This window comes from Rattus rattus, chromosome X, assembly GCF_011064425.1.
Source record: "Rattus rattus isolate New Zealand chromosome X, Rrattus_CSIRO_v1, whole genome shotgun sequence".
Lineage (NCBI taxonomy): Eukaryota > Metazoa > Chordata > Mammalia > Rodentia > Muridae > Rattus > Rattus rattus.
Genome location: NC_046172.1, coordinates 16,781,133 through 16,803,508, shown reverse-complemented (window position 1 = coordinate 16,803,508; position 22,376 = coordinate 16,781,133). Strand labels below are relative to the sequence as shown.

The following is a 22,376-nucleotide window of genomic DNA, read 5'->3' as shown; positions in this document are numbered from 1 at the left end:
GGCCCTTGTTACATTTTTATTTACTTATTTTTTATGCATGTGTGCAAGTGTGTGAATGTCTACATGCCACGATGTGCATATGATGATCAGAGGACAACTTGTATGAATTAGTTCTCTTTCTACCACGCAGGTCCTAGGCATTGAACTCGGGTTACCAGACTTGGCAGCAGGCTCCTTTATCCAGTGAGCCATTTGATGAGCCTACGAACATTAAGTTTGAAATCATAGAAAGCACATTAAAATGTTCTTAATTAGGAGGAAAATTACGAGTGGTAGAAAGAAGTGCATGCTGCCAGGAGTCTGCTAGAATTCATCTTGCAGAAAGTTATAGTTTTTCTGACTTCTCCCATTCTTTCCAACTGGTACACCCAGATGCTCCCTTGGTTCCAAAAGCCCTCACTTCCCCATTTCACACTATTTTGGTTGACTCAAGATAAGTATGAGCTCTTTGGAGATACTAATAATTTTTCATAAACTCAGAGCCCAATGCACAGTAGAGCACACACTTGGAGACGACCTTTTGGAGCACAGGCAGCTTTGATAGACGGTTTTGATGAGTCAATGGAAGGGTCTCTACATCATTTTAATAAGCAGCTACTCATACTGGTGGAGATAGTGGTGGACATTGGATCAACAAACTCTGTGCCATGGAGAGAATAAGGAACATAGACAGCTTCAAGACATGGGGGAAAGTGATTTGGGACTTTCCCATGGCCTCTTTGGGTGCTGGGCCCACCTCCCCATGGTCCTATCTCTTCATGCAGTACAGTCTGGAAGCCAAATGACAGGAAGAAGCCAGAAAGTATGAGGAAAGGACATAGCAGAAGCATTGGTGGCAGATGATCCAGAACCTCAAAATCTGCAGTGTCATTACCACTGAGGAACACTTGGTGTCAGTGTCCAATGCACATCTCCTAAAACTAGTCCTTGAGCTCAGCAAGAGTGCTTGGAGAGGCACTCAGTGCTCTTTGTGGAGGACCAGGGTCCAGTTCCCATCACCCACGTGGTGATTTACAGCCACCTGTAACTCCAGTTCAAGGGCATCTGACACCTTCTTTTAAACTCCATGGGCACTAGACATACATGTGGTTCATATACATGCATGCAGACAAAGCCCTGATACACATCAAAATAAAATAATAAAATAAAATGAAATGAATCCTTTTTAAATGTTAGGAAAACCTTCAAGGTGATGTTTTCATTTTTAATTTTTTTAAAAATTTTGTGTTCTCAGATCAAATTTATTCTAGTTTTTAAGGATGCATCACAAAGGGTAGTCATGGGGACAGGAGGAAAATAAAGAATATTGTTTGATGATTGTCTTAGCGTTTTACTGCGGTGAGCAAACACCATGACCGAGTCAAGTCTTATTAAAGACAGCATTTAATTGGGGCTGGCTTACAGGTTCAGAGGTTCAGGCCATTATCATCAGGATAGAAGCATGGCAGCATCTAGGAAGGCATGGTGCAGGAGAAGGAGCTGACAGTTCTACATCTTCATCTGATGACTGCTAGCAGAATACTGACTTCCAGGCAGCTAGGATGAGGGTCTTAAAGCCCACACCCACAGTGACACACCTACTCCAACAAAGGCCACATCTACTCCAATAGGACCACACCTTCTAATAGGCCAAGCATACACAAACCATAACACTGATATTAAGCAAAGAGATCAAGGGTATCAGGAGTAGAGAAAGAAAACTATTTGTTCCTGCTTCAAATCCTTGAGGAGATATGACAGGTTGGAGCTCTCTATACTATCCTATGATCAAAAAACCAAGCACTCCTATGTGTCTGAATACAGCTACAGAAGAATTTGGAACACTGTTTGATTCTCCAACTCTTCACAGCTTACTCTTTCTCCAGCCAGTGCTTAGACCTATCATTACCATTGTTTCTCTCCTGAGAATAAGTTGCACAGTATTGCCATGCAAGTTCCTGCTAAGAGCACATCTGAGATTATTGCTTGTACTTAAGTGGAATAAGGATTTTTTTCACAAACAAACAAACAAGCCAAAGTCCTTAGCTATTAGATTGTTATGTTCACAAGAGAGACTTGCTTGTATAAATCACTTTCTGTGGTTATTTTTGGTTTTGTTTTGTTTTGATCACAATCTGGGCAAAAAGTACAAATGGTTGGGTGTTCCTTCTTTGGACTCTCATGCACTAGTGAATGTCTTATTATCTAGGAAATTGAATCCATATCCCCAAGGATATGAATGGTAGTTGTAAATTAACAAGGAGAATTTTAGAGCAGCTAGAGTATGACAAAGCAGAAGTAAAAAAAAAAAAAAGCAGAGACATCTGGAATGTAGAGTACAAAGTTAAGTGGAATTCCTGAGAGAGGAGGAAAAACCATTGCCTCAGTTTAATGACTACCCCTTGCTTCCAGTCAATGGGCTCAGGCACTAAGTTCTGGAATAGCTTTTAGCTTATTTTCCACCCTGTCAATCTGTGCTGTTGTTTGTGTCTTAATCTTTGAACTCTGGGCCCACTGAGGTTTTCCTATACAATAAACAGGAGCCCAAGGTGCCTGGCTGGATTAACATGTAAAAACAGTGGACTCTCAGACACTATGGACAACATTCAGCCTTCACCTCGCATTTATTCCTCCACCTGGGGCTCTCTGGCCAATGAGGAATTACCCATGGTTACTGTCAAATCTATGGAGAGAATGCTGTATTCTAGAAACCCCTGAATCGGGAACTCCAACAAGGCTATTTCACAGGGACTTCACCAGTCACTTCTGCTAGGTGTTGTAAGTACTTGAGTCACAGTTTCACTGTCTGCTGCTTGCTATGTGCTGCTTTACTTAGATGCCTCACACAGGGAAAGCACTCTGCTCCTCCTGGGACTTTCAATTGGGAACTCTGCTGGATACTCTCACCCACTTAGATAACGCTATCTGCTACTCGCTATTTGTTATTTGACTTTTGCTTGCTGTCTGCTTAATAAACTTGCTCATTGACAACCAAAAGAGCAACCATCATAGATAGATCAGTCTCAAGATCAGTGGTTCTCAACCTATGGGTTGCATCCTCTTTGGCAAACCTCTACGGTTCATAATAGGACCAAAATTACAGTTTTGAAGTAGTAACAAAAATAATTTCATGGTTGAGGTCACCACGATATGAGGAACTGTATTAAAGTGTCACAGCATTAGGAAGGCTAAGACTCACTGCTCTAGATGGAATGGAATCATAGCTTGTCTGTGGGAGAGCTTGCTTGTTGGATGAATTTGACATCAGGGTATTTGGAAAAGTAGTTGTCTCTGCTTTTGCAGTGGAAACAAAGGTTCTACAGATTTCTAATAATTATCTGGTTTCTAAGTTCTATGGATTTGACCTTCAAAAACCTCCTCCCCATGCAGATGAGAAACACAAGTGAACTTGTTTATAGATGTTCTAATTTTAGTAAGAAATGTTTCCATTGGCTTGTATATTTGAATGCTTGGTTCCCCAGCTGGTGGCACTCTTTGGATAGGTTATAAAACTTCCAAGATGCAAAGCCTTGCTGGAGTTGTTACACTACTGGAAGGCAGACCTTAAAACTTACAACCTTGCCTCACTTCGGGTTTGCTGTATTTGCTTCCTCTGTGAGCAGCAGAGATCCCTGCTTCTGTTCCCATGCATTCTCTGTCATTATGGAATCTAACCCTCTGAAACCATATGCTAAAGTGAATTCTTCCTTAAGTTGACTTTGGTCAAGGTATTTCATGACAGCTGGATTACAGAGAAAGTAACTACTATAATGTGCATGATATACATACATACATACATACAAGTAGTATACATGCCGAAAATAAACAATAAGAAACCATCACTGTGATTTAACCAGCAATATATGATTTGAACGTATGGTAGAGGATGGCTTTATGACTAAAGTGGTGTTTAAACCATATGTTCACATTCTTGTCTGAATAACAAACCACCCCAAACTTAGTACATAAAAAACAGCCAACATTTGCCCTGAGGATGGGATTTCAAAGTAAGGAATTCAGCAAGGACATAGCAGATATGATTTGTTCCTAGCCTTTCTGTGACCTCGGTTGGAAAAACCTGACTGTCTGAGGGCTGGAACCACTGAAGGGGCATTCACTAACATCCCTGCAGGTGATATTAAGAGGACTGACATTGGGGTTGGGGATTTAGCTCAGTGGTAGAGCGCTTGCCTAGGAAGCGCAAGGCCCTGGGTTCGGTCCCCCAGCTCCGAAAAAAAGAACCAAAAAAAAAAAAAAAAAAAGAGGACTGACATTTAGAGGTCTATGGTACCTCTGGTACGCTGCCCAGCACTCAGGCTCCATACCTCATGACTCAGGCCCTGAGGAGCATTTTTTGTAAACATGGTAGATGTCACATTACTTTCTATGACCAACACACAGAACTCATGTTGAGTCATTTCCGCCATACTCTATTGATTAGCAGTTGAGTCATAAGCCCTTTCAGATTCAAGTGGCTAATTAAGTTGTATCTCTGTCGTGGGAGGTGAAACCTTGCATAACAGCATGAGGCAAGAAAGATAGTGCTTTGGACAATTTTAGAAAATGCAGTTCTGTACTGTGGCTTTCAGGTAGCTGGTTATATGTCATTAAGTTTCACTCTAGAGCAGCCACACAACTGGGAACATTGACGTTTTTAATAGATAACAAATAGCTTATGTATAATTCCTTCAAGATTGAATCCATAATATAAAATATTTGTATAATGACAAATCTCTGGGGTACACTGAGACCAGAGTGAATGCATACTGGAGGTGACAGAGGGAGTGTTGTTTTCAGAAGGAATGCCTACATACGGACACATAATCCAGGGTAGAAGGTTAATCTGTGGACTTTAAGTATCTCTACTGCAGGGAACATTATGTTCAGGAGTCTTTTCTTTATAGTAATTTTCAGGCTTCAAATCCAGGCACAAGAATGCCAGAAAGAAAAAAAAGAGAAAGAAACTGCCTTTCTGAAGTCCCTCTTCCTGAGAGGCAGAAAATCTTTTTCTACAGTCTACTACAAATCTCCCTTCAAATTTTCTTTTTGTGAGCTTTCATAAAAATCTTGCTAAATATACAGACTGTCAATATTCCATAGAAAAATAATTCCAATTCTAAGAGATTCTATCTCTCACTACACGGGAAGGAAAAGTGAGTGTACTACACCCTGATCAGAGGCAGGGAGTCATCAGTTTATATAACACAATGATTTCTGAGATTGTGGACATAAAGCCAATGAAAGTGAGTGGAAAATATAGAAAGTAACATGCTGAACAACACGGCTGCTTCTGCTTTCTTCAGTGAGGGAGAGCTCAAGCAGAAACTGATGATTTCCCTGGGTGATGAAGGGCAGGGTAAGAATACTGCTAAGTTCTATAAAAGGGGATTCTGCCATACTGAAAATGAGGAAGAAACTGGATGATGTTTGGTTAAGTGAGCTCAGTATGGTACATACAAAACCAAATTGTGGTGGTTTGAATAGGTATGTCCCCCTATAGACTCATGTGTTTGAATGATTGTTCCATAGGAGTAGCATTTTTAGGAGGAGTGACCTTATTGGAGGAAGTGTGTCAGGACAGGGACAGGCTTTGAGGGCTCCTATGCTCAATCTATGCCCAGTGTGGAGTACACAGGCTCCTGTTGCTGCCTATGGACCAAGATGTAGAACCTCAATTCCTTCTCCAGTACCATGTCTGCCTGCATGTTGCCATGCTTCCTGCCATGATGATAATGGACTGAACCTCTGAAAGATAAGACAGCTCAAATTAATTTTTTTTTCCTTTATAAGAGTTGTAGTGGTCATGGTGTCTCTTCACAACAATAGAAACTCTAAAACACAAATGCTTCATGTTTTGACTTAAAAGTAGACTCTAACACAGTGGATCTCATGGAAGCAATGGATAGAATGATAGTTACCAGAACGCTGGGACAAGGCTTAGGGGATGTTGGACATAAGACAGAATTTCACTTATACAGCAGAATATAGCCCAAGAGAGCTATTATTCTGACTACATTAAATAGTACACTGTTTAATAATTTCTGAGAGAGGAGTTCTAGAGTAAATGGAAGACTTTAAGCTGTCTCTATATGTCATGGTCTGTGCTTGGATAACAAAGAGTAGTTTCTATTGCAGAGAGGAAAAGTGAAAAATCACAGGGCAAGGGTGATGGGTGACCTGAAGGTGAAAAGAAGTAAAACTCAGCAAATGGAGGGGGCATCATAAGGCACCCTCCTGCCACATGATGCTTAAGTGGAGGAAGAAAAAAAAGTAAAGAATCCTCATCCACGAGTAAGAGAGAGGCAAGGTAAAAAGGACAGAATGGTACACGGGAGAAGCCTATAGTTTTCAGAAACCAGAAATTAATCTGGAGTTCTTAATGAAAGAGCTAATCTTTGGTATGAATCAACAGTGGAGAGTAGATACATTTTGACATGCCCCATGTCTGGAGGACTGTGGCCATGTGTCCATGTGATATCTTGAGAGACACCTACACCTAAAAGAACTGAGAACAAAGAATAATCCCAAGGTAGAGATCCTAGAATCAACCTCTCAGAGCCTCTATGTGGGAAATAGGCACAGGAAGGCAGGAATGGTTAGATGGACTCAAACCGAAGCACCCACAGATTTAGACAGATGGTAAAGGTTGCTTGGTTGGTGGATCTGCCCTCTTTTGATAAAAAGCAGGTTAACCCTAAAAGAGACTAATGGTTCTAAGCTAGTGGTTTATTATTATTAATGTTCTCCCCTCTGAATGGTATCATGTATTAAGGTCCCAAAATGTGTACTGCCCATGTTTTAGATTCCAAATTAACAACAGAAGAGATGACTATCAGAACAGATATGCAAATAACAGCACAGAAACATGAAAAAACCAAAGCTTTACAACTCCTTTTTTTTTTATTAACTTGAGTATTTCTTATATACATTTCGAGTGTTATTCCCTTTCCCGATTTCCGGGCAAACATCCCCCTCCCCCTTCCTTATGGGTGTTCCCTCCCACCCTCTCCCCATTGCCGCCCTCCCCCCAACAGTCTAGTTCACTGGGGGTTCAGTCTTAGCAGGACCCAGGGCTTCCCCTTCCACTGGTGCTCTTACTAGGATATTCATTGCTACCTATGAGGTCAGAGTCCAGGGTCAGTCCATGGCTTTACAACTCCTTTAAAAGATCATAAATCTTTAATTATCAAATTTAAGGGTACAAATATTTTAAAATAACAGATGAGGAACTCAAAACCTTATTTGTAAAACTTATCAATAACTTCAAAGAGAATATGAACAAGCACATAAAATATATAAGTTCAAAACACATTAAGGAGCAACTGGATATACACATAGAAAATAATCAGTTAGCTACCTTCTTCCTATTATATACAGAAATTAACTCAACATGAAGCAAATACTTAATGGAAATGTGACGACTAAGTCACAAAAAATGAAGAAAACTTCTTTTACATCATTGTCTTAAGCAAAACGTTTTTTATTCTTGAATAAAAAAGCACAAGGAACACAGGAAGTATAAAGTGAGGCCCTATGTGGGATATATTTTAATAAATGCAACTAATGCAGATTTGTTGTGGCTAGAGCTAGAGTGCTTGCCCAGCGTTTATAAAAGTCTAAGACTGTTTCCATTAGTTGCTGGATGAAGCCTCTGGTGATAATTTGGTGAGGCACCAATCTATGAGAATAGCACAATACCATTAGGAATAATTTTATTGTCTTTTTTTTTTGCCACCTATGTTTAGTTCTATCCAAGGTGTCTGGGCTATCTGACCTCTGGTTTCCGGTCCTCCAGGCAGTGTCAGGGGTGGGCTCCCTCTTGTGGCATGGGTCTCAAGCTGACATTAGTTAGCCACTCCCACAGTCAAACAATTTTGTAGAAGAGGGGGAGAAAGGATTGTAGGACCAGAGGGAACAAGGACACCACAGGAAAACCGACAGGATCAACTAACCTGAATTCATCAGGGGCTCACTAAGACTGAACCAACAATCACAGAGCCTGCATGGCCTAACCTAGACCCTCTGCGTATATGCTATGGTTGTGTAACTTAGTATTTTTGTGGGATTCCTGACTGGGGGAGGGAGGAGCTGTTTCTGATGCTTTGTCTCCTTTGGAGAACCTTTTCCTCCTACTAGATTGCTTCTTCCAGTCTTAATATGAGGGAAGGTGCCTAGTCTTACTACAACTTGAGATGCTATGTTTGGTTGATAGCTCCGGGAGGAGCCTATCCTTTCTCTGAAGAGAAAGGGAGGAGGAATGGATGGGGAGGGAGGAGGTGGACAGGAAGGAACTGGGAGGAGAGGAGGAACTGATGGAGATGTAATCTAAATTAATAAAATTATTAAACTTATAAGTAAATTAATCAATTAACAAAAATAATTAATACATTAAAATAAAATACTTAATAAAAATGTCTTAAGAACAAACCCTAGGACCACAAAATGGGAAAAATATAGACAAAGAAACCAGGAAAAAAAGGTAAATACACAGGGCCTCTGAGGTAGCCTAGCAACTAACAGCAAGCTCTGCCAAGCCTGAAAAACAAGTTTAATCCCTGCGACCCACATGGTTGAAGAAAAGAACTGATTTCCCCAAGCTGTTCTCTATGTTCATCCATGCATCGTGAAACATGCACAGCTACCCCCTCTAGACACACATAATAAATAAGTGAATGTAATATAAATAAAATTGATCTACTAAAAGCCTGTTAAAAACATTACTTACATTTATCTGTAACATCAGAAAGACTGTGCTGGGCTACATATATATGTATACATACATGTATATACATATACAATAAAGAAAGAAAATACTAATTAAATAATAATATTACATAATAAAAATATATAATAAATACATACATATATATTTCTTCATCTCTTTATAGTTTGATACAGCTATTTTCCACAATATTTGTATTTCATGGTGAAGCTCCCATTTAAGATTTGGTCAGCTCTTAAAACTTGCTTTGAAGTAAAAAGAGATAATTTCATAAGCTTATTGGAAAGGCCTAGGATGAAATGTACCTGGAATATAAATAAACCTTAATGGCATAGTGTTACTGATCTGTAGAAGCTTTTAGTTTGTATTTTCCATCCTATAGAAAAAGTTACGTCACATAGTCATGTGCTCTTAGACACATGCAAGTTCATTAGGCATATACGCTATGCCAGTGTTGAGAGTCACCTTGAGGGAGTAGAAAGTAATATATTTGAATAGTAATATAACTCCAGTTCAACCCTTGTGAGTATTGGATATAAGTAGATCTTAGAAACACACTGTAAAGTTGACTTTTGCTTCACAATCCAACCAGAAATTCCTTCTATCAGAGGCTGTGTATGGAGTATTGAAGTTGTCACTCTTTTCAGTTCCAACATGTTTGGGTCCTCTATTTTGTGGCATTTGTTTATGCTGTAAACATATTGATAGCCCATATGATTTCTTCATCTAATCCTTGTAGTTTTTGGAACAGTCCATCTGTGTCTTTTATGTTTTCTTTGAAGAAAAACTCGAGTTTAGCATAGGAACATGGGTAAAGAAATGGGAATTTCTATCTTTTCCTCTATATTCCTCTATATACATCTGCTCCAAGGTTTCTCTTATAAGCTATTTTGTGTCATGTGAATGTATAACTGTGGGGTATAGATAACTAAATTCGGTCCTCACAGGTCAGGTTATACAGGGGTTGCCATCAGTAGCATATCACCAGTTTATGTGAGCAACATCACATTTTTGAACGCTATTTTACAACACCAGCTAAATGCTCCAAACGCAAAAACAAGCAAGCAAGCAAGCAAGCAAATAAAAACAACAACAACTTTCTGAGCACCCATATAATCCCACAAGTGGCAAAATCAGCACTTGACTTCATACGATTGGTAGTAGTCCCAAGACAGTTACATTCAAAATGTATAAAGTCAACTTTAGGCTCTGTGTTCTAGGAGCATATGAAATACAAGTGAATTTTACATTTAGGCCTATGTCCCTTCACCAGGATATCTCATTAATAAATATGCAAATATTAGCAATTCTGAAAAAAGAAAACAGTTCAAAACTGGAAATGCTTCCTCTGGTCAGTGTCATTTCAGATAAGGGGCACTTGACTGTGTTTCTAGGACAGCACTTTATTGTACTATAGCCACAGTCTCTTCATCTTGTATTTCTCATAAACCTTTAATAGAAGGTAAAAACATTATTAAAACACCTAGGGATAAATTTACTGTGGGTTTCGTCAGCTTTCCATATTTCACACGCCCTGAAATTCCTATTTCCCCAAAGCAGAAAGGGGTTTGAATTGAGCCAGGCCTGAACTAGACACATTTCATATCATCTCAATAGGGAATGATTTAATCAGCCATCTTGCCCACAATTCTACACTCCATAGTTCCACAGCCTGGCTAACACTCAAATCTGGGTTAAAGTGTCCTTTCCATGAGGTCTCAGAGTAGAACATGATGTTCTTTATGAGATAGCCTTCCTTCTGATAGTAGTTTCCATCTACGCAATATAAAAATCTACTAGGGTATAATACCTCAATAATGTGCCAAGAACCATTGGTTTCACAGTGATAGAATTTCTTTTGAGCTGCAAGGCTTATAGTTCATCTTCCTAGCACTGCTCGAGGGCCAGAAAACCAGACCATTCACCTAACAAGGAGAATGTCTTTTCAGAACATTTCTACCCCTTTCTAAATGGGGAGTCTGGGAAACCTTTTGCTGAGACTTCTCTCAGCAAGTTCTGAAATTCAATTTGGAAAGAATACCTTTTCAGAATGCCTGTAGCCTGCAAGTGGGGTTGCAAGGGTCCGCGTCAAAACCAGATGCAACTCTAAATAAGGTGGAAATTTCATTTCAGAGCTTCCCTTGAGGTTGACAGTGGGGAACTATAGAGACCAGAAGCAATTGTCACTAGAAAGTACCTCCTGCTCATGGCTCACAAAGGACTTCACTAATCTTAACAAATAAGAAACAATTATACCAGGGCTTTTTGTGATTAAGACTCCAGGGGAAATTGAGGTTTCCCCTTTGGGTTCTTAGTCTAGTTAGTAACATGTATTTTAACAGACTCAGAATAAAGGTCAAGGGCAATTTTATTAGCATGGAGAGAAAAGCAAAAGGGCATGCAAGCTGTAAATCTTGGCAGGTACCTGGAGGAGGGCAATGGAGACGGGATAGAAAGGGAAGAGGCCTAATTGCAATAGAGGTCAGCAATCAGCCTTGTGGCAGAAGAATGTGGGGAGGCACACCAGAGAAACAGTGCCCAGAGACTCAGCCAAGCTCAGTACTGAAAGAAAAAGACAAAGAAGAAAAGCAAGTTACACTTCTCAGAAAAGAGAAACAGTGAGACTCTGCCCAACTGTGTGAATTCTTGCCACAACATAACGCAAATGTCATCTCTCTCAGCCGGTTTCCAGTGATGCCCTTCCTCAAACCCTGTCATGACAGTCTTCACTACAGCCTTTCTAACACCATTCTGCTTTTCCACACGCTCACCAGAATATTTCATTAAGCTCTGCTTACAGAGATGGAATGTAGCTCAGCTGGGAGAGTGCTTGCCTGGCATACACAAATGGCATTCTGAGTTTCGTCCCTAGCACCGTGTAGACCATGCATGGCACTGCATGCCTGCAGACCCAGCACTCAGGAGGAAGAAGCAGATGGATCAGAGTTCAGTATAATCATTGCCTGTAGTAAATTCAAGGCCAATCTGGGATGCTTTAAAAGCAAAACAAAACACAGCAAAACAAAACAAAATACCACTCTACTTATAGCATTTGAAGGCTTCTCTAGCTTGCAGCTCAAATTCTTCCTCATCACTTCTAAAAATCATGAAACCATTTTTTAGAAGGCCTATGGACCACAAGGTCAAGTGTTTCAGTATCAGTTTTCTGCATTAGTTACTTTTTTCTTTCTCTTTCTTTCTTTCTTTCTTTCTTTCTTTCTTTCTTTCTTTCTTTCTTCCTTCCTTCCTTCCTTCCTTCCTTCCTTCCTTTCTTTCTTTTTGCTATTTATATACTTTATTATATAACATTTCTTTTTTATTGGCTAATTTTTTCTTTAAATTTCAAATGTTATTGCCTTTTCCGATTTCCCATCCATAACCCCCCTATACCATCCCCCATTCCTCTTTTTCTATGAGGGTGTTCCCCCTCCCCAACTATTCCCCTTCCTGCCCTGACATTCCCTTACACTGGTGGGTCCAGTCTTGGCAGAACAAGGGCTTTTCCTCTCATTGGTGCCCAACCTGTGCTACATATGCTGTTGGAGCCATGGGTCTGTCCATGCGTCCTCTTTGCATAGTGGTTTAGTTCCTGGGAACTCTGGTTGGTTGGCATTGTTGTTCTTATGGGCTTGCAAGCCCTTTCAGCTCCTTCAATCCTTTCACTAATTCCTCCAATGGGGACTCTGTTTTAAGTTCAGTGGTTGGCTGCTAGCATTTGCCTCTGTATTTGTCATGTTCTCACTAAGACACTCAGGAAAAAGCTATATCCAGTTCCTGTGACCATGCACTTCTTGACATCAGCAGCATTGTCTGGGTTTGGTGGCTGTATGTATATGGGCTGGGTCCCCAGGTGAGGCAGACTCTGGTTAGCCATTCCTTGAGTCTCTGCTCCAAACTTTGTCTTCATATCTCCTCCTTCGAATATCTTTATTCCCCCTTTTAAGAAGGACTGGATCATCTGAACTTTGGTTGTCCTTCTTCTTGAGCTTCATGTGGTCTATGGATTGTATCTTGGGTAACTAGAGCTTTTGGGTTAATATCTACTTATTGGTGAGTGTATATCATGTGTGTATTTTTGTGATTGGGTTACCTCACTCGGGATGACATTTTTTAGTTCTATCCATTAGCCTATGAATTTCATGGAGTCATGTTTTTGATAGCTGAATAGTATTCCATTGTGTAGATGTACCAGATTTTCTGTATCCATTCCTCTGTTGAAGGACATCTTGGTTCTTTCCAGCTTCTGTCTATCATAAATAAGGCTGCTATGAACATAGTGGAGCATGTGTCCTTGTTATATGTTGGGGCATCATTTGGATAAATGCCCAGGAGTAGTATAGCTGGGTTCTCAGGCAGTTCAATGTCCAATTTTCTGAGGAACCTCCAGACTGATTTCTAGAGTGGTTGTACCAGCTTGAAATCCCACCAACAATTGAGGAGTGTCTCCACATCCTGGCCAGTATCTCTTGTCACCTGAGTTTTTGATCTTAGCCATTCTCACTGGTGTGAGGTGGAATCTCAGGGTTGTTTTGATTTGCACTTCACTGATGACTAAGGATATTGAACATTTCTTTAGGTACCTCTCAGCCATTCGGCATTCCTCAGCTGAGAATTCTTTCTTCAGCTCTGTACCCCATTTTAATAGGGTTATTTGCTCTCTGGAGTCTAACTTCTTGAGTTTCTTCATGCATTTTGGATTTTAGCCCTCTATCAGATGTAGGATTGATAGAGATCTTTTCCCAATCTGTTGGTTGCAATTTTGTCCTAATGACAGTGTCCTTTGCCTTACAGAAGCTTTGTATCTTTATGAGATCCCATTTGTTGATTCTTGATCTTAGAGCATAAGCTATTGGTGTTCTGTTCAGGAAATTTTCTCCAGTGCCCATGTGTTCAAGAGTCTTCCCCACTTTTCCTTCTATTAGTTTGAGTGTATCTAGTTTGATGTGGAGCTCCTTGATCCACTTGGATTTAAGCTTTGTACATGGTAATAAGAATGGATCAATTTATATTCTTCTACATGCTGACCTCCAGTTGAACCAGCACCATTTGCTGAAAATGCAGTCTTCCCCCCACTGGATAATTTTAGCTTCTTTGCCAAAAATCAAGTGACCATAGTTGTGTGTGTTCATTTCTGCGTCTTCAATTCTATTCCACTGATCTACCTGTCTGTCTCTTGTACCAAACCCATACAGTTTTTATCACTATTGCTCTGTAATACTGCTTGAGATCAGGCATGGTGATTTTCCCCAGAAATTCTTTTATTGTTGGGGATAGTTTTCGCTATCCTGGGTTTTTTGTTATTCCAAATGAATTTGCAAATTGTTCTTTCTAACTCTATGAAGAATTGAATTGGTATTTTGATGGGGATTCCATTGAATCTGTAGATTGCTTTTGGCAAGATGGCCATTTTTACTATATTAATCCTTCTAATCGATGAGCATAGGATACCTTTCCATCTTCTGAGATCTTTTTCAATTTCTTTCTTCAGAGACTTGGAGTTCTTGTCATACAGATTATTTCACTTGCTTGGTTAGAGTCACACCGAGGTATTTTATGTTATTTGTGACTATTGTGAAGGGTGTCATTTTCCTAATTTCTTTCTCAGCCTGTTTATTTTTTGAGTAGAGGAAGGCTTAGTTACTTTTCTTATGTCTGTGGCTAAATATCTGACATGGGACTAGAGGCTACTTAAGGAAAGGAATGTTTATTTTGGCTCATGGTTTGAAATTACAAATCACGGTGGTGGGGAAGGTGAGGCAGCTAGAGTGGTTCTCAGATGTGTCATCCAGCTTGTGCAGTGGTTGGTCTCATTGCTTCCATAGTCACGATGCAGTGGGAGATGAACACTGCTCCTCAGCTTGCATTTCTGTTGTTTATTATTTATTCAGTTTAAGATCCCAGCCCATAGCATGTTGCCACCCTCATTTACAATGAGTCTCCTCTCCCTGGTTAAATATCTCTGGAAAGGTCCTGGAAGACACATCCTGAAGTTTGTCTGCTAGGTGACAGTTTGAGCTGACAATTTAGATCAACCAGCACAATATTGAAGCAAATAACTTTTGGGTCAAAATCCAACACTTTGCTCTTTTTTTTTTTTTCCAAATTTAAGATCATAAACTTTAATAAACTGGATAAATACACAAACACACACACATATACACTTTGCTCTTAAGCAAATGAAATGTCTTTACCTACATTGAATTTTCCATAATGTTGAAAACATGCCATTTACATTTTATTAATTGATGCATGCCCATCCACCCACCCCCGGCCCCCAGGTCCTCCTCTCACCATTGCAGTTGTGACTGAAGCAGTCCCTGCGAAAACTGCATGGCTTTTTTTTCCATTTGAAGGGGGTTGTGAAGACTCCAGAAGGCTGGTGGCAGGAGGGCAGCGGAGCCTGAGGAGGAAGGACTGGGTAGTTGAAGTATTGGTAACACCAAAGAGCTGTCACAATTTGAAAAGATAAACCAAGGCTGATTTCAGACACTACAAGAAAAAAGGAGAGGAAAATGAGTCTCATGAGAATTATTTTGTGAATGATGATTGCCATGTAATGGCAAAGCATTTTTCAGTGTACCCAACACAAGAGGAGCTGGAGGCTGTACTGAACATGGTGGCCCACACTGAGCGGGCCCTCAAGGCTGTCTCTGATGTGCAGGAGAAAGACAACAGCGAGCTCTCTGAAGCAGAGCTTATGGCCAAGCCCCCAGATCATAAGAGCAAAGAAGGGGCTGGGGAACAGAAGGTGGAACCCATGACTAGGGGTGTGATGCCGGTTACCTTGGTAGCCAAGGGTCTTCTGCTCAACGGAGACTTGGACCTAGAAATGGTTCTGCTTTGTAAGGAGAAGCCCACAACTGCCCTTCTGGACAAGATGGCAGACAAACTGGCCATCCAGCTCACTGCTGTAACAGAAGACAAATATGAAATACTCCAGTCTGTGGATGATGCTGCGATTATGATAAAAAAAAAAGCAAAAGAGTCCCCCTTGTCCTTGACCATCCATCTGACCTCCCCTGTTGTCAGAGAAGAAATGGAGAAAGTATTAGCTGGAGAAACGCTATCAGTCAACAATCCCCCAGACTTCTGGACAGGCAGAAATGCCTTGCTGTCTTGAAGTCCCTCCTACACACCAAGTAGTTCCAGGTCAGAGCCAATGGGATGAAGTCATGTGACATTGTCATCTGTGTCCTAAGGGACTTGTGTACTCGAGTGCCCACCTGAGGTCTCCCCAGATGGTGGCCTCTGGAGCTGCTGTGTGAGAAGTCCATCGGCACTGCCAATAGGCCAGTGGGTGCTGGTGAATCCCTGCAGAGAGTGCTGGAGTGCTTGGCTTCTGGCATCGTAATACCAGATGGTTCTGGCATTTATGACCCTTGTGAAAAAGAAGCCACTGATGCTATTGGGAATCTAGACAGACAGCAACGGGAAGATAGCACACAGAGTACACAGCATGCTCTGCTGCTTGCTGCCTACTGGGAATGGACCTCCTGCCTTCCGAAATGCCCAACAAACCAAAGAATGAGAACCCAGTGGACTACACTGTTCAAATCCTACCACCACCACCACCCCCAGCACCACCTATGCCATCACACCCATGAAACTCCTTATGGAAGAGGATGGGGAGGAGAAGTCTCCCAGCAAAAAGAAAAAGAAGATCCAGAAGGAAGAAGAGAAGGCTGAGCCTCCCCACACTATGAAGGCCCTGATGAGTTTAAAGCAACTGAAGCGAAGATTGCAGTACAAACTGATCTCCCAGACGGGTCCTGTTCACGCTCCCATCTTCACCATGTCTATGCAGGTAGATGGCAGTACCTTCAAGGCCTCGGGACCATCTAAAAAGACCGCCAAGCTACATGTGACCCTGAAGGTATTACAGGACATGGGCTTGCCAACAGGCCCTGAAGGCAGACTCCAGCAAAGGGGAGGACTCTGTTGAGGAGTCAGATGGGAAGCTAGCAGTAATGGCTCCACCCCCTGTGGTGGAAGTAGTCTCCAACCAAAGGTCTGTCTTCCCTTCAGATGCCACTATTGAGCAGGGGTCAATTTGGACTAAGCATGGCAAGAACCGTATTATGGAACGTAATGAGAAGAGACATGGCCTCAACTATGAGCTCATGTCTAAGATGGGGCAACCATGAGAAACAGTTTGTTATGGAGGTTGTGGTGGACAGACAGAAGTTTCAAGGTGCTGGTTCAAACAAAAAGGTGGCAAAGGCTTATACTGCACTTGCCACATTAGAAAAGCTTTTTCCTGATGCCCCCTCTTGCTCTTGAAGCCAACAAAAAGAAAAGAACCCCTGCATCTGTCTGAGGTGGACCCAAATTTGCTGCGGAGCCACACAAACCTGGCTTTGGCATGGGAGGTCCCTTGCATAATAAAGTGAACTCACCTCCCAACATCCGAGGTTGGGGCTGAGGAGGTAACATCTAAGAGCCAGGAGGGAGGTAGGGAGGATTTGGTGGCATCAACCATAGAGGAGGCTATATGTATTCTGGCGCTGAATATGGGGGCTATGGGTACAGCAGTAATTCGGCCACAGCAGGCTACAGTGCCTTTTTTACAGACTGCTGCGGCCATCATGATTTGGGGGCTTCCTAGAGCATTTTTACTCCAATTTCCTCCAATGACAAAACCCAAAGTGTCCATGCTGTGTCCTTGTGCTTCCTGGGGCTCTCAACCACGGCCTTCCACCGCAGCCTGTTTGAAACTGTTAGCCTGCAGACTTAAGAAAATGGCAATTTCTATCATGAATTTGCCTTTGAATTTGATCATTTCGAAGTTCACACTAAGTGAAAAACCCTTTTCTCAGAGATGTGTGTGTGTGTGTGTGTGTGTGTGTGTGCATGCATGCATGTGTGTGTGCATGTGCAGCCTTGCCTAGAATTCTAGAGCCAGCATTATTCAGTATCAAGCCAGAAGCCCATCTTTGCTTTTTAGGGAAAGCATTCATTTATTTAAAGAGACAGATAATGGCACATTTTAATCTACCTTTGTCCTATTTTACAGCAGGTTTTGTATGCATTTTTTAAAATTTTTTACAAACTTCCACATCTGGTTTAAACCTGTGGGACAGCCAGGACTTGTGTACTGCGTAGAGCAGGGCCTCCCTCCTTTTGAAAATGCTCTGGTGGGTCCTTGGGGTGAGGAGGTTCTGTGGCTGCTTTAGTTAAGAGAGTGAACTGGCAAAGGCACCAAAACTGCTTCTGTTACTTATGTGAGAAATGAGACAGACTTGAGAGGAGGGAATGATGTAAAATTTTGCAAGTCCTGATTACAGCTTCAGTGACAGACTCCTGGATTGAATTTGGCTTTGTTTTCTTTGTTACAATGGTGCTTTAAAAGTGAGCTGATCAGAATAAAATATGGTTAATTCTTTAAAAAAATGAGCTGGAAGAGCCTGACACATGTCCAGATTCTTTTCCCCAGCAAAGAGTTGGCTTTGCGCCGACCAGGGTCTATACTGCCGGGCACACAGACACTGAATCTATGTGCCTAGAAATCTGTCCTAGTGTGTAAAGTACAGGGTCCCTTCCTTTTGGTGGGGAGCCTTTTGATATTGTGGTTAGGCCTCTGCTCTGTAGTCTTTGCTCCAGATCTGCCCCTGCCTTGACTTGCAAGATTTGACATTTATTCAGGCAAAAGGTGGTCAAAATGGTTATTGTGTGATTTCTTCCCCCAAGGTTTGAAAAGTCAGTGAAACCTTCTAAGATTTGCATGATGTATTTTATTTTATTTTTATTTTTAGAAAGTTACTGTTGGCAAGTAATGCCTTTTTATGCCAGGAAATAATTTTGAATGACGTTGAAGACCTACCCTTCCTTATTACTATTATTTTTAAAGGAATACATGTTAAAGTAAAAAAAATAATTTTATTAATTGAGTGTGTGTGTGTGTGTGTGTGTGTGTGTGTGTGTGTGTGTGTGTGTGTGTGTGTGTGTGTGTGTGTGTGTACACCATAGCATTCATGTGGAGGTCAGAGGACAACTTGCAGAAGTTAGCTCTCTCCTTCTGTCACATCTCTGAGGACTGAACTTAGCTCATCTGACTTGGAAAATAAGTGCCTATACCAACGGAGCCATCTCACTATCTCAAACTTTGCTTTGCTTTCCTTCTCTCTTTTCCTTCCTTCCTTTTCTTTCTTTCCTTACTTCCTTTCTTCCCTCCTTCCTTTGGGACTCTGTCTGTCCTGAAACTCTCTATGTAGACCAGGCAGGCCTAGAACTCTGAGACTCGGAGATCCACCTGACTTAACGGGACGCACCACCACACCTGCCTTCCTTCCATTTCTTTCTCTTATTAAAAGCAAGATAGGCTTACTTTTATTTTATTTTTACATATTATTGTTATTTTATGTGTATGGGTGTTTTGCCTGCATACATCTGTGCACCACATGCATTTCACCCTATGGAAGTCAGAAGAGGGAATTGGATACTCTGGAACTGGAATGACCGATAGTTGATTCACCATGTGGGTGCTGGGAATTGAACTCAGATCCCATGGAAGATCAGTTAGTGCTTGAAACTGTTCAACCAGCTCTCTACCCTCCTCCCCACTCATTTCTTGAAGAAACATGTAGTCAGTGCTTGCTCCATACAAGAAAGTTGTTCTCAATGATTTCTTTTTTTTTTGTTTTAATCTTTATTAACTTGAGTATTTCTTATTTAGATTGTTATTCCCTTTCCTGGTTTCCAGGCCAACATCCCCTAACCCCTCCCTCTCCTTCTATATATACATCCCTCCTCATCCTCCGCCATTACCGCCCTCCCCCCAACAATTAAGTCCACTGGGGTTCAGTCTTAGCAGGACCAAGGGGCTTTCCTTCCTTTTTTTTTTTCTTTTTTTTTTTTTTTGGAGCTGAGGACCGAACCCAGGGCCTTTCCCTTCCTAGGCAAGCGCCCTCCCACTGGGCTAAATCCCCAACCCCTGGGCTTCCCCTTCCACTGGTGCTCTTACTAGGCTATTCATTGCTACCTATGAGGTTGGATCCCAGGGTCAGTCCATGTATAGTCTTTGGTTAGTGGCTTAGTCCCTGGAAGCTCTGGTTGGTTGGCATTTCAATGATTTCTTAATAGGAAAATATAGAGAATAATATCACCTCCTTCCTAGACAAGCTCTCCTGAGACCACATGGATGAAAAGAGTGTGTCAGTGTTTTCTCTGTAGTACTTTAATTATGAGTGTGCCTTTGTATCCATTCTGCAGAGCTTTGAACCAAACCTGTGTCATCATGTGTTCCCTCAGTGCCTAAAAAGGCTCAGCCAAAGTTAATCCTTTAAAGCTTACGGAGCATTAGAAACATCCCATAAAGTATACTTGCAATTGTACTGGTTACTTGTGCATTGGCAATAATGTATGTTCAATAAGTTGTCGCCTGTGGCATGAATATGAGAGGCCCATTCTGGTGCAGCTTTGGTGCTAGTAAACAACTGTGAGGTCAAAATTCTGCAGGAATGTCACGTTCCTACAACAATGTTCCACCTCGCTCCACTCCTACCTTTAGCTCTTATACTGTTTCCAACCCCTATTCCATGATGTTCCCTGAGGTGAGGGGGAGTGATATAAATGTCACATTTACTCCGAGCATTCAAGAATCTCGTTTTGGCAGTTTGACCAGTTGCGAGTCTCTAGTTGCCATTATCCACAATAAAAGGAAGCTTCTCTAGCCAAAGGTGACAGTAACACTGGTATCTAAAGTAGAAATGTAGTATTTAGAAGTTAATTTGATAGGCATATCATGTTCATTTATCAGTAGCTTCTCCAATATGGTCTCTGACATCCTCAGCCATGGGCTCTTACCAGGATTGGAGTACCACATGTGCATTCACACCTGCAGAGAATATGAATATTTGCGACTATTGCACCAGTGGGCACTTCTTGACTAGGTGATTAGGAACACAACGTACTGACTAGTACTTTTGATGGCACATTTATTTCCCAGTACTTCCCACTACTACATACCCTGGCCCGTAAGGAAGAAGCATTCATTTCAATTTCAACTTGATTTCTTGATGTCCTGGGACCAAACTGCAATGTCTTCAAGTAAGGATCCCACTTTTTTGTTTGTTTGTTTGTTTTGGTGGGAAATCAATGCACATACAAATGCTTAGATTGTTTGGGAAGCTCTGTAGACTCTAACCAGTAAGTCATAGAGAGGTAGTCTGTTCCTGATACTGGGATTTTCATTTAATATACTATGGCTTTTTTTCTAATTTTACTTTTTAGTTACCTTTTCTATTTTCAGAATTCCTTATAGACTTTCCATATATCTTACTATTTTTATTAGATATATTTCTTTACTTGTATTTCAAACATTATTCCCCTTCCCGGTTTCTTGTCCATAAGCCCCCATTCCCTCCTCTCCCCCTCCCCTATATGGGTATTCCCCCTATATACTCCCCTTATTCCTCCCCCATTATTCCCCTGCACTGGGGGTCCAACCTTGGCAGGATCAAGGGCTTCCCCTTCCACTGGTGCCCCAACAAGGCTATTCTCTGCTACATATGCAGTTGGAGCCCTGGATCAGTCCATGTATAGTCTTCCCAGAGTGGTTTAGTCCCTGGAAGCTCTGGTTAGTTGGCATTGTTGCTTTTATGGGGTTGCAAGCTCCTTCAACTCTTTCGATCCTTCCTCTAATTCCCTCCAAGGGGGTCCTGTTCTCAGTTCAGTAGTTTGCTGCTAGCATTGACCTCTGTATTGGACGTGCTCTGGATGTGTCTCTCAGGAGAGATCTATATCCGGTCCCTTTCAGCATGCATTTTCTAACTTCATCAATCTTATCTAGTTTTGGTGGCTGTATGTATGGGCCACATGTGAGGCAGGCTCTGAATGGCCATTCCTTCAGTCTCTGCTCTAAACTTAGCTTCCATATCCCCTCCTATGGATATTTTTGTTCTCCCTTTTAAGAAAGAATGAGAGCACCCCATTTTGGTCATCCTTCTTCTTAAGCTTCCTGTGGTCTGTGGATTGCATCTTGGGTAATTCGAGCTTTTGGGCTAATATCCACTTATCAATGAGTGCATACCAAGTATGTTTTTCTGTGATTGGGTTACCTCACTCAGGATGATATTTTCTAGTTCATTCCAATAATCTTACTTTCGATTGATCCTTATCTTTGCTCACTTCTCTCCATAATCTCCTTGCCCCTCCCTGCTCCAGCCTTAGCCCTTATAATATTCTGATCTTTGCTTTCAGAGCACACATGTGTTACTGTTCTTTCTCCCAATTTAGAGGCTCCTTCTTTTCCTCTACTAACTTTCCAGTGTGTCAGCCTCATGCACACTCACTCCCACATAAATACATATTAAAAATTACCAACTGGGATTTGTGTATAAGGAAAAAGATGAGGCATTTCTCCTTCTTGTCCTGAGATGCCTTGCTTAGTGCAATATGTCTCAGTTCCATTGATTTCCTGAAAATTCCTTTTATAATGATTTCTGGAAGAATCATTATACATTCTTATATATAAAATAATGACACCTATAAATAATGATTTTTGACTTCTTCCTTTCTTATTTAAATCCATTTCTCTCTCATCTCTTACCCATTGTTCTAGGTAATGCTATATTACCTAGTGTATATAATGCTAATTTTATTGAGTAGGAGAGACAATTAACTTACCTGCATCATGTTCCTGGTTTTTAGTGGAAATGTTTTGATTTCTCGTGTTTAA

At 41.3% G+C, this 22,376-nt stretch overlaps 1 pseudogene; it reads left to right on the top strand.

The window, feature by feature from the left end:
* Nucleotides 1-14,528: 14,528 nt before the first annotated feature.
* LOC116889022 lies at nt 14,529-17,306 on the top strand (annotated as a pseudogene).
* The last annotated feature ends 5,070 nt before the right edge of the window (nt 17,307-22,376 follow it).